The following is a 12,861-nucleotide window of genomic DNA, read 5'->3' as shown; positions in this document are numbered from 1 at the left end:
AGGTTTGAGGAGCTGGGGGATTTCACAGAAGAACTGACCCATTTAATTGTCCCCACAGAAGATTATTGCAAATGTGTTTGCAGAAATTTTCTGCTTATATTGTTGGCAAAGTTATATTGGTGGCAAAGTTTGCAGATGACACTAAACTACTCAAGATAGTTAAGACCAAAGCAGATTGTGAAGAACTTCAAAAAGATCTCACAAAACTAAGTGATTGGGCAACAAAATGGCAAATGAAATTTAATGTGGATAAATGTAAAGTAATGCACATTGGAAAAAATAACCCCAACTATACATACAACATGATGGGGGCTAATTTAGCTACAACGAGTCAGGAAAAAGATCTTGGAGTCATCGTGGATAGTTCTCTGAAGATGTCCACGCAGTGTGCAGAGGCGGTCAAAAAAGCAAACAGGATGTTAGGAATCATTAAAAAGGGGATAGAGAATAAGACTGAGAATATATTATTGCCCTTATATAAATCCATGGTACGCCCACATCTCGAATACTGTGTACAGATGTGGTCTCCTCACCTCAAAAAAGATATTCTAGCACTAGAAAAGGTTCAGAAAAGAGCAACTAAAATGATTAGGGGTTTAGAGAGGGTCCCGTATGAGGAAAGATTAAAGAGGCTAGGACTCTTCAGTTTGGAAAAGAGGAGACTAAGGGGGGACATGATAGAGGTATATAAAATCATGAGTGATGTTGAGAAAGTGGATAAGGAAAAGTTATTTACTTATTCCCATAATACAAGAACTAGGGGTCACCAAATGAAATTAATAGGCAGCAGGTTTAAAACAAATAAAAGGAAGTTCTTCTTCACGCAGCGCACAGTCAACTTGTGGAACTCCTTACCTGAGGAGGTTGTGAAGGCTAGGACTATAACAATGTTTAAAAGGGGACTGGATAAATTCATGGTGGCTAAGTCCATAAATGGCTATTAGCCAGGATGGGTAAGAATGGTGTCCCTAGCCTCTGTTCGTCAGAGGATGGAGATGGATGGCAGGAGAGAGATCACTTGATCATTGCCTGTTAGGTTCACTCCCTCAGGGGCACCTGGCATTGGCCACTGTCGGTAGACAGATACTGGGCTAGATGGACCTTTGGTCTGACCCGGTACGGCCTTTCTTATGTTCTTATGTTCTTATGTTTTTCAAAGGAAAATTGTGTTCTCAATTAATCAAATTTTCACAGAATGGCTCAGGTACTCTCAAATATATTTCACTGATCCTTCATATATATACTTTGATAGACCCAGGCCAGTTGGGAACAGCAGGGTCGTTCTGTTTGTATCCAGGGAGTGGGCGGGCGCGCCTACTGCTAAAGGACCTCCCCACAGCCTAAGAGGAGGATCCACAGGTTCATGATACCAAATAATTGTCGGGGACAGCCAATGAAATAACAGGAAACCGGAGTGAGGTTACAGGGCTAAATGAAGGGAACCTGATGGGGGCACTGAGCAGAGAACCCCGGACAACACCCACTGCTCCTCGAAGGCATCAAGGGAGCCAGCGGGACACTGTCCAGAGGAACTCTGCCCGGTAACGTGAGCAGACGAGGAGAGGAAATAGGCCCCACAGTTGCAGAAAATTTGGTTGTCCAACCTCCTCTCCCTGGTACTGTAAATGCCCATTTTGAGCAGAGCTAGGAGGAGGTTGACAAGAATGTCGTGCGACTTTGTGGGGCCTGGATGGGGAGTGCATAAATGAACAAGTGAGGGGAAAAGTGCAACCAAAAACATAATAATACATCCAAGAGGATCCAGAATAGGGGCTGCAACAGCAGAGGAGTAGAAGGGAGGTATACTGGCCACTGGAGAAGCAGTTTTCTGTTCCCTGAGTGACCAGAGCAGGGGCTGCTCCAGGCCAGTGAGAACACCTGACTCCAATTACTCTAAATTACTTAGATGTTTGGAAAATCCTAACCTAAATGAAAAAAGAGTGGGAGGGGAAACAGACTCTGCTAAGGTCACACAGCAGGTCCAGGAATAGAACCCAGGAATTCTGAGCGTAAGTTAAGCTTCCACCCCAATAAATAACAATGATACTCAATGGATAAAAGCAGCAGTTCATTACTGAGATGTAGAAGTATCTTTATCAAGGCGCTGGCTGAAGAACAGGGCTCTTTCTAGTCAAGTATTCCTTGAGGGCCTCTTTGACCTTCTCATTCCTTAAAGTGTAAATGAAAGGATTCAATAAAGGGCTCACTATGACTGTGAACATAGTCACCACCTTCTGGAGGTCCAGGGAGCAGCCCTGACTGGGCCTAGCATACATGAAGATGGCACTGCCGTAGTAGATAGAGTCTACCGTGATGTGGGAGGTGCAGGTGGAAAAGGCTTTTCACCTGCCTGTGGCTGAGGGGATGTGCAAGACTGTGGCAATGATGTAAAGGTAGGACACTGCAGTAAAAGACAAGGATGTGAGTAGAACTACCGAGGAGAGAAAATACTCGATCATGAGGAGGAATTGTGTGTCGACGCAGGATAGTCTCACTAGTGGGGCATAGTCACAGAAGAAATGGTTTATCACATTGGGGCCACAGAAAGGAAGCTGGCACAGCAAAATAAGTGTGTAAAGGGTGGAGAGAAACCCAATCAACCAACAACCCATGACCAGGAAGACACAAACATGCCCACTCATGATGACAGGGTAATGGAGTGGGTGGCAGATGGCTACGTATTGGTCGAAGGACATGATGGCGATGAGGATGAAATCCGCAGTGCCCAGGAAGAAGTAGAAGTAACACTGGGTGATGCAGCCCCAGAAGGAGATGGCTTTGGCCTGGGAAAGCAGGTTCTCCAGCAACTTTGGAGTGATGGAGAGGACAAAGATTATCTCCAAGAGGGAGAGGTTGCAAAGGAAGAAGTATATGAGGGTGTGGAGGCAGAGATCCACATACACAACAGTGATGATGGCCATGTTCCCCATTAGAGTCAAGGCAAAGATGGGCAGTAGCAGCATGAAAACCAGGAGCTCCATGGGCTGTGCCAGCGAGAAGCCCAGAAGCACAAATTCCATCACCACATTGCTCTGATTGTTCATTCTTGTCCGTGCCAGCAGGTAGGGGATCTTGGGGGACAATTACTGCACTGGTGGGGTGCAAAATAAACTTTATTAAGAAAATGCAAAAACGGAAAATTCAATAGTGAGGGGTATGGGGTTTGTTAAGGTAGACAATTGGGGAGGGGTTTCTCTTGGTGAAGAGTAAGGGGGTTTAGTGGGGTACAATACAGTAGGATACAATACAGTGGGTAACCAATTAACACAGAAATATAAATGAAACAGGTAGCTAACAATTTCTATGTAAAGAATGTGTCACAGCAGCATATAACCAACTAACAGTTATGGATAAAATATGTTAAATAGGAAACAATTCTAGGTAAAAATGTGTCACAGTGGTGTAAATATAGAATGTGAGTGTATCAGAGAGAAAAAAGAGTAAACAATGGGGTTTTATGCTAGATTGGGATGGGGGAAGAGGAGCACGTGGTGGAGCAGCAAAGAGACTGTAACAAGTCATAGAGACACAGAGAACAGAGAGGCTGCAACAAGTCAAAGAGACACAGAGAAAGCAGGCAGGCTGCAAGTGACTGGGGAAGCCTGAGGGGGCTGACAGTGGGAAGACAGACTTAATCACAATTATACAGAACACAGCAAAATCTTATCTATGATCTAACTTAACCAAGACTACACAAATTAGCAAGTAACAAAACACAATGCAACAATTCTCTAAGCCTAATTTACAGAGTACAATGCTAAAACTAACTTAACCACAGCTATGCAAAATGAAATTACAACTTATCTAGACTAAAGGCTAAACCTAACCTAATGGGTGACCCTTATACTAGGGGTAGTTCCAGAGGGCAGAATGGTGTGTGCCCAGGATAGAGTTCAGGGAGTTACAGCTTAGCAGCGGCAAAGGCGCTGCGGAGCTAGAAGCAGATTACAGTTACAGACCAAGGAGTTAGCTTGGGTCTGTCTGCTGGGGAAACAAGGCCAGCATCTAGGACAGGGGGAGTTTGCAAGAGGGAGTTCTTACCAATCCCCAGGACAGTAGCAAGCACAGAGACAGGCACAGCAGTTTCAGCATCAGAAGACACAGAGAGGACTCAATTCGCTCACAATAATCAGGAGATCTCCAGGCAAAATTCGTTGTTCGTGGGAGGGGAGTTAAAAACCGGGGTACGCTCAAAAATAAAACGAGAGTGGAGAAAGGACCCCCCAGAACCCCTGGCTGATCAGACCAGGCAGCAATGCAGGAACCTTTCTGAGGTCTGATCAGAAAATTTCTGGTTATAAAGGCAAACTTAGGCAGTTTTCCACCAGTAACTTTGATAGGCTCCCTCTGTCACAGGGGAGGAGACACAGGGAAAAACTGCAGATGAGCACAGAGACAGGACTGGGCAGAGTCTTGGACAATAGGTGTAACTCAAAAGCACATGAGGCCTATGACTCATGCCCAGGATCTCAAAAACACATTAGGTCTTGCAGCTCTGGACATTGCCTAGCCTACAAAAAGCCCAGGTTTAACAAGGTGATAACAGGACCAACCCTTTGAACAGGGCAGTGGTCCCACGTGGCACGCAGCACAAGTGGCCATCCCTTTGAGAAGGGCAATGGCTCTTGGTAAACGACTTAAGGGGCCCTCCCTTTGAGAAGGGCAGTGGCCCTGGTGAACAACTTAACAGCCAGGGAGGGGCGGCCACAGGAGGAGAACAAGAACAAAATGGAGTAAGGGGACAGCTGTAAGAAACAAAATGGAATGAGGGGATAGCTGTAACAGACAGTTCTTATTTCTGCTTTTGCATGAAGAATAGAGGAAGTTGAAAAAGCCCGAATGTCAAGGTTTTGACAAATTGATTTCAATAAAATAAAATAATAACGAGAAAACAAACAAACAAAATAACTGTTTGTTTCTAGAGTTTTTCTGGCCAGTTACAGAGCTCATAAAATTTTATGACACTTTAAAAAGTTGACAAAATCTTGAAATTTTCAAAAAAATAGATTTTCTGGGGAAAAAAATCTATTTTTAAATTCCCATTGAAGTTTTTTTTCTATTAACTTACAACTTGAGAAAAAATTATTAGTATTTACAAGGTTCAATTGAACATAAACCTTCATTCTAAAACTGTTTGCTAAGCTCTCTCCGGGTGGGATCAGAAAACCAGCAATGCAATCAACCTCTCAAGGGGTCCTATTGTGGCCACATAACTGCTTCCCACGTTAGCACAGTGAAAGAAAGATCTAAAAGCCAAGATACATTTCTATTAGTGTCAGACATATTTTATGCAGTATCAATTTTGACAGATAGATAGGTACCTAGATATCCAAAAGTATCTATACACACATGAATAATCAGACAGAAACACACATACATAGATGGGTCTGCAAGGGGATAGATAGATAGAGGGACTGAGGGACAGAGGTGGAGACAGATAGAATTATCCATTTCAATCCCTTTCACTCTTCAATGCTCTTCAAAAAATCATGCATAGAAACAAATTTTGGAATGTTTTACCTTATGCCATAGGTGTAATGTGGTTGAGGCCTTGGCTTCTGACTTCCATGGAAATCTGTCTCTGAGTCTGTGCATCCCAAATTTGTCTCCCATCTGTCTATCTCCCAAGATTCTGTATACATATGCGGGGGGGGGGAGTGCTCCTCTGTTATTTATATTTTTCTCTTGATTCCTAGTGCCTTACCTTTGTTACATCCAAAGTGTTCATCTCCATTCGCAGAATATCACAATCAGTGAGTGAAGGTGGTTATTTAAATTCATACTGCTGGGTACCTAGGGAACCATCTAAATTCAATTCAGATAGGCAAATGTCTTAGAGACAACAACACTGTGAAAACACAGCCCTTCCTTGAATTGTGCTCAGCACTGGCTTTGGTGGTGAGAGCATCCCATTCTGCTCCCTGGAGCACAATTCCCCCTTGCACCACGCTGGGGCATTGGGGTCAGCACTGACTGTAAGGGGAGAGCATCATCTACTGAACCCCACACCATTCCTTGCAACAAGGCACCACTTAGCACCATGCTGGGGTACTGGGCTCAGCATGACTGTGAGGGGAAAGCACATACTGAGTCATGCACACTGATCCAGAAACACAAATCGCCCTAGTGCTGCACCAGGACATTTGGGTAAGTAGTGGTTGAGCCACCATCACACATGCTGTTTCCTACAGTTACGGTATTCATTGTTGGTGCCGAATCTAAATGTTGCCCTTATCCTAAATCAGGAAGTGATGTAAAAGGTCCCAAATTAAGGCAGGTAAATCAATAGATAAATGTTACCCAGGTGCTTCTGGCACAGATTTCATAATGCACCAAAGACACAAAGTATGCTGGATATATTGGACAATAGATGGTTAATGAGTCAGATCCTCAGATGGGATAACTTGACATAGCTCCATCAAAGTCAATGGGCCAGATCCCCAACTAGTGAAAATCAGTTGTCCATCACAGAAGTAAATAGGACAGATCCTCAGCTAGTGTAACTTGACATTAAAGTCAGTTGATCCAATCCACAGCTGGTGTTAATCAGCAGAGCTCAATGGAAATCATTGGGCCTTGATTGATCTACACCAGTTGAAGATCTGGCACCAGCTGAAGATCTGGTCCATTGCTGACCTGTCAGAATCTTATTGTATTTCTACAGCTCCTGCCAGTGCTAGACCCTGTCTTTGAATTGGTCTTGGAAGGCTTTTGGTAAATGGGGCATGGAACAGGAGAGCTGGATTTATGGAATAGTCTTCTTTAGCAGGACAAGAAAAGAGGTCACCAAAACAAAACAAAAAAATTAGTTGCAAAGATTTTCCAAACTGACTAGAGATTCTGGATGCCCCAATTTCTGGAAACCCATCTTGAGATTCCTTAAAAGGAGGCTGCTTTTAAGAAAGTGCTAGATGAGTGTCCTTAAAAATCAGGTATCTCAAGTTGTGCACTCTAGTATCCAAAGTTATTAGCCATTTTAGAAAATCTTGGCCTAAAAGCCCACTCATCTCAATGTTGGCACACTGGAAAAGAAAAGAAGAGAAATTTCAGCAGCTTCTAACCTTCTGTCACAGAAGCAAGTTACCAGAGGTTAATTCCCAGCTTCAAAACCAGTGCCAAACTAAATGAACTTTCCTTAACTTTATTCCCAGAAATTTTAATTACCAAGAAACAAAAGTTTTAATGACAAAGAGACAAGTTTTGTCCCTTTGAGGCATCTACACAAACAAAACATCGTGAATTGGGAGAGTCTTGGAACTAATTAGTTGCTGAAAGTTTTAGGGAAGACAGTCCACCAACTTTTCCTGAAGTGCCTTATGTCAACAGCTTCTGAAGCAATCAGAACAAGTGAAGAGCACTGTTTATCCAGGTTCAGTCTCAACTTTGCAACTGGACCTTGCAGAAAATAAGTTATAATACTTATCTTTCATGACCCATGTTTTCACCTTAAAGAGACATAATTTGAAGAAGGTTGGTGCTCCACCCTTTTTGAACATCCGGCCCCTTGAATGTGTCTCAGGTTGGACACAATAAAAAAAAACTCCATAAACCAAAGCACCAAAAACCACTAGTCACTTTTGAAAATGAGGGCCTCAGACATCCAGCTAGATAGGGATGTTGATTCTGCTCCTACTCAAATCAATGGGAAAACTCCTATTGACTTGAATGGCGCAGGATCATACCATAGTTGTTAACAATCTCAATGGTTAAATGGCCCAATTTGTTTGGAAGTTACTCTTAGAGCAGGTCTATACTTACCAGCCAGGTCGACGGGTTGCGTTCGACTTCTCGGAGTTCGAACTATCGCGTCTAAATTAGACGCGATAGTTCGAACTCCGAATGCGCTCCCGTCGACTCCAGAACTCCACCACCGTGAACGGCGGTGGCAGAATCAACGGGGGAGCCGCGGACTTAGTTCCCATGGCATCTGGACAGGTAAGAAGTTCAAACTAAGATAGTTCGACTTCAGCTACGCTATTCGCGTAGCTGAGGTCGCGTACCTTAGTTCGACCCCACCCCCCCAGTGTAGACCAGGCCTTAGTCTACACTTGGAGGTCAAGAGGAATTTTTGCCTGGAGGTAGTTTATCCCATACCTGACTGCACTGCACAGTTATTTGTGTTGTCAGATGCCACTGGTGTGGTGCTTTGCTTTATCCAATGTTGATAGCAGTTGGCTGCATGCGTGTGTTCCCTCTGTTTGCTGCCCTGGCACTGCACAAATAGCTGACGCAGCAGACCCTGAGAGAAAGCCCAATGACCACAGACTCTAATAAGGTACAAAGGCACCCGGCCAGGTTTATTGGATAACGAAACACAGTCTCTACCTCCCGAGATCAGATGTCAACAGTTCTGCTAGTACATATGTGCTCCCTGATAATGGACACAGCTCAGTTAGTGGCAGGACACTCCACTGCCCCCTAGGCACAAAGACACCACCCCAGGGATGCATTCTTATACACAGGTACAAACAAGTTGCACATCACTCCTGATGTATTGAGGTGCAACCCCTCAACATTGCAAGGTGCCACCTCTCACATTGCACATATTGGTTTGGGTCCTCTGATGGTGTTGCTTTAGTAGATATGGAGACAGAGTAGGCAATGAGGTTTGCTACAGGGATTGGTTCGTGGGTCGGTGTTTCTGTGGTATGGTGTGTAGTTGTTGGTGAGTATTTGCTTCAGGTTGGATGGTTGTCTTTAAGCGAGGAATGGCCTGTCTACCAAGGTCTGTGAGAGTGAGGGATCATTTTCCAGGCTAGATTGTAGACAGGGCCGGCTTCAGGCACCAGCACAGGAAGCAGGTACTTAGGGCAGGCAACCGAGAGTGGTGGCATGTCTGGCTCTTTGGTGGCAATTCGGTGGCAGGTCCCTCTGTCCCTCTCAGAGGGAAGGACCTGCCGCTGAATTGCCACTGAAGAATGAAGCGGCAGTGGTAGAGGTGCCGCCGAAGTGCCACCAATCACAGTAGGTTTCTGGTATAGGGTAGTGTTTATGTGACCATCACTTATTTTCACTGTAGTGTCCAGGAAGTGGATCTCTTGTGTGGACTGGTCCAGGCTGAGGTAGATGGTGGGGTGGAAATTGTTGAAATCCAGGTGGAATTCTTCAAGGGCCTCCTTTCTGTGGGTCCATACTAGGGGCAAGAGCTGAGGAAGCGTTGTTCTAAGTCAGCCATAAAAATGTTGTCATACTGTAGGGCCATGTGGGTACCTATAGCAATGCTGCTGACTTGAAGGTATAAGTTGTCCCCAAATCTGAAATGGTTGTGGGTGAGGACAAAGTAACAAAACTCAGCCACCAGCGTGCTGTGGCCTCATCAGAGATACTGTTCCTGACAGTTTGTAGTCCATCCTCATGTGGAATATTGATGTAAAGCACTGCTATATTCATGGTGGCCAGGATGGTGTTTTCAGGAAGGTCACCAATGGATTGTAGTTTCCTCAGCCTTCTCCACCTGTTCCTCTCAACTCATCATGATGGCGCTATTCTAGCTAGTGTTATTTACTTACAGCTCATATCCAGCTACTCCCTGGACTAGCACAGGTTCCTTTCCCTGTTCTACACAGTGGTAATGACCATGCTAAACCCAATCATCTACAGCTTTAGGAGAAAGGAGGTAAAAGGGGCTCTGAGGAGAACCTTACAGAGAAAATTGTTGTCTTAAGAATCACTTGGTTGGAGAGCGTGCAAAAGGAGGAGAAAGAACTAGGTCTCCTGTGTTTGAGGCCCATTCTCAATCGAGCCGATCGAAAAATATTCAAGAAAAAACATTTTCCATTTAAAAAAATTGCTTTTCACCAAACGAAAATGTTTTGCAGAAGCATATCAGTTTCTATGACAATTTCATTGGGAAGTTTGGGAAGGTTTTTCGGGGCCAGGATGGAATTTCTTGTAAGAAAGAGGCAGAGCTAACCCAGAATAGCCAGTAGCCTGGTGGTTAGAGCTATCACCTGGGATGTGGGAGACCCTCTTTGAAGTTCTTCCTCTCACTCTGGAAGAGCAGGAACTTGAATGCTGACCCCCTGCAAATAGTCTGGAGGTTAGTCTCGGTCAATTCTTCGCCTCAACATCTTTCTGAGCAAATGAGTTCCACCTTTGCTGGTGTCGCTGGTGTTGTGTTTTGGTTTTTGAAACTTTCGGATATTTGGAAATTTGGAATTCTCTTGTGCCCCTCTTTGTGACCTTGAGCACAGACACATAAATTTATTCTTTTCCTTTCTCCACTCTGTAACTTGTCAAAATGTTTCTCACTTTCCCAAAGTTCAGAGGGAGCTCCCCAGGGTAAGCTATGTCCAACTCTAATTCATCTTGTGGTGCCTCAAAGGGCCATGTGCACAGGGCTGGCTTCACCCACCTGCTAAAATTGAGCCGCCTCTGGATGGAGAACAGCATCTGTTCTGGGACTGGAGGGAAAGGAGAATCCTGTGGCTCACTTAATCATTTCCCTGCCATTGCTGGGGCCTCGGGCATTGGTGCACCTTGGTCCCTCCTGTCCCCTGTCTGTGGCACATCATAGTCTAGTCTCCTGTGGGCTGTGATACTTTGGTCTCATTTTGGTTGTTGGGGTTAGTGTGAGGATGCTGGGTGGTGCTGGTGGCCTGTGCTACATGGGAGGTCAGACTAGATAATCTGGTGGCCCCTTGTGGCTTTAAATACTATGGCTCTATGACTGAATCCAAATGAAAAGATGGAGAGAGGGGGAAAGGAGAAGGAAGCTGACAGATCAGGCATTTGGCCAGACTTGAAACCATGAGTACAGGGGACATTGACGGTGGTATTTTCAAGAGACCCCTAAGGGTTCTAGGTGTCCAACAACCATCCTATTTCAGTGGGATTTAGGTGCCCAACTCACTTAGGCAATCAAAAATTTTCACAACAAAATTAACAAAAAATCCATTTTCTGCCGATGTATTGTCTGTTTCTGACAAACAATTGGAATTTTGGGAGGAAAGCCAAGCGCGCGCTTGGGGCAGTGTCCCGCGGGAGGGCGGCAGGTCGCTCCAGTGGACCTTCCGCAGGCATGCCTGAGGGAGGTCCACCGGAGCCGGGGACCAGCGGACCCTCCGCAGGCACGTCTGCAGGAGGTCCACCGGAGCCGCGGGACCGGCAACCGCCAGAGCGCCCCCTGCGGCGTGCCCCCCTGCTTGGGGCGGCGCAAATCCTAGAGCCACCCCTGGAAAGCAGATGAAACCCAATCTCTGTCAGAAAAAAAAAAGTAGAATGCTCTTATTTTTGACCTGCCATATGTGTGAGTTTAATGTCCCAGCCTCTGCTTCCAAGGCCAATGGGAGTGTGAAGGTTCCCTCCCCCACTCTGAACTTTAGGGTACAAATGTGGGGACCTGCATGGACACTTCTAAGCTTAATTTACTAGCTTAGATCTGGTACACTGCCATCAGCCATAAGTTAGTGTCTGGCACACTCCCTGTCCCCCCAAAACCTTGCCTGGGGAGCACAGATCCAAACTCCTTAGATCTTAACACAAGGAGAAATTAACCATCCCCCATCCTTTCCCCCAAGACTTTCCCCTCCCTAGGTTGCCTGAGAGGCTTTACACAGATCCAAACTCCTTGGATCTTAAAACAAAGAGTAATTCACCATCCCACCTCCTTTTTTCCCCCCACCAATCCCTGGTGAGTCCAGACCCAATTTCCTGGATCTTAAAACAAAGAAAAATCAATCAGGTTCTTAAAAAGAAAGCTTTTAATTAAAGAAAAAGAAAAGGTAAAAATTATCTCTATAAAACCAGGATGGGAAATGCTTACAGGACACTTAAATTTATATAGCCAGACAAACCCCCTCTAGTCTCAGGTCCAAAGTAATGGCAAACAGAGGTAAAAATCCTTCCAACAAAAGAATCATTTACAGGTTGAGAAAACAAACAGAAGACTAACACGCCTTCCTGACTAGGTACTTACAAATTTGAAACATGAGACTGATTTAGAAAGATTTGGAGAGCCTGGATTGACATCTGGTCCCTCTCAGTCCCCAAGACCGAACAACCCCCAAACAAAGAACACAAAACAAAGACTTCCCTCCACCAAGATTTGAAAGTATCTTGTCCCCTTATTGGTCCTCTGGTCAGGTGTCAGCCAGGTTTACTGAGCTTCTTATCCCTTTACAAGTAAAAGAGACATTAACCCTTAACTATCTGTTTATGACAGGGAGTGAAAGAAGCTAATGGGATTTCTGAGTATTTGAACACAGCAGCTCTGCACGGTGTGTGTAAACAATGAGACTGAGTCAGTAGAACCTCTAAAGAAATAGAGGCAAGCAGACGGACTCTTCTTAGGCCAGTGCTAATGTTCCTGTTTTGGATTTAAGCCAATAGGAGCTGCCTTCATGCAGTTTTTTCCGGGGATAAAAGAAATGGGCATTGCCCAGGAAATCTGCAGGGAAGTGCACAATGCTTCTGGGAGAGGGGTGGCCTGAAGTCAGCATCCCTGATTCAAGGCAGAAGGATCCTCACCATCATACCACTGTACTCAGTGGCCATAGGGACTGGATTGCATATTCATTTTATCAGTTTGTGTAGTAATTTACACCCATGGTGTCGAGGGTAATTGTATCTTCATTTCTCGCACCCCTAGCAGTGCAATCCTCCGTGTTACCAAAATGTGCCCATGTTCCAGACAACCCACAAAGGGGTAGAGCTAGAAGAAGTGAGTGCTTAGATTGCCTTCACTGCGTGCCTTCATGCCCGTGGTACACCCAGCACTCGCAGACTCTAGGGAATTCTGTAGCATCCCCAGCCACACCCTGCCATCGGGTGGGTTATAATGCTTTCTATTAACACATTAACAGATGGATTCACAGAGACCACAACTGGATACAAAGCAGTTGCTACCCAAAAATTACATGC

The 12,861-nt window shown here is 45.0% G+C and overlaps 1 pseudogene; it reads right to left on the bottom strand.

The window, feature by feature from the left end:
- Positions 1-2,096: 2,096 nt before the first annotated feature.
- LOC123346836 lies at positions 2,097-3,044 on the bottom strand (annotated as a pseudogene).
- Between the last annotated feature and the right edge of the window lie 9,817 nt (positions 3,045-12,861).

The sequence above is a fragment of the Mauremys mutica genome, chromosome 12, assembly GCF_020497125.1.
Source record: "Mauremys mutica isolate MM-2020 ecotype Southern chromosome 12, ASM2049712v1, whole genome shotgun sequence".
Taxonomy (NCBI): Eukaryota; Metazoa; Chordata; order Testudines; family Geoemydidae; genus Mauremys; species Mauremys mutica.
The sequence above is the reverse complement of the archived record's forward strand: the minus strand, read 5'-3'. Positions and strand labels throughout refer to the sequence as shown.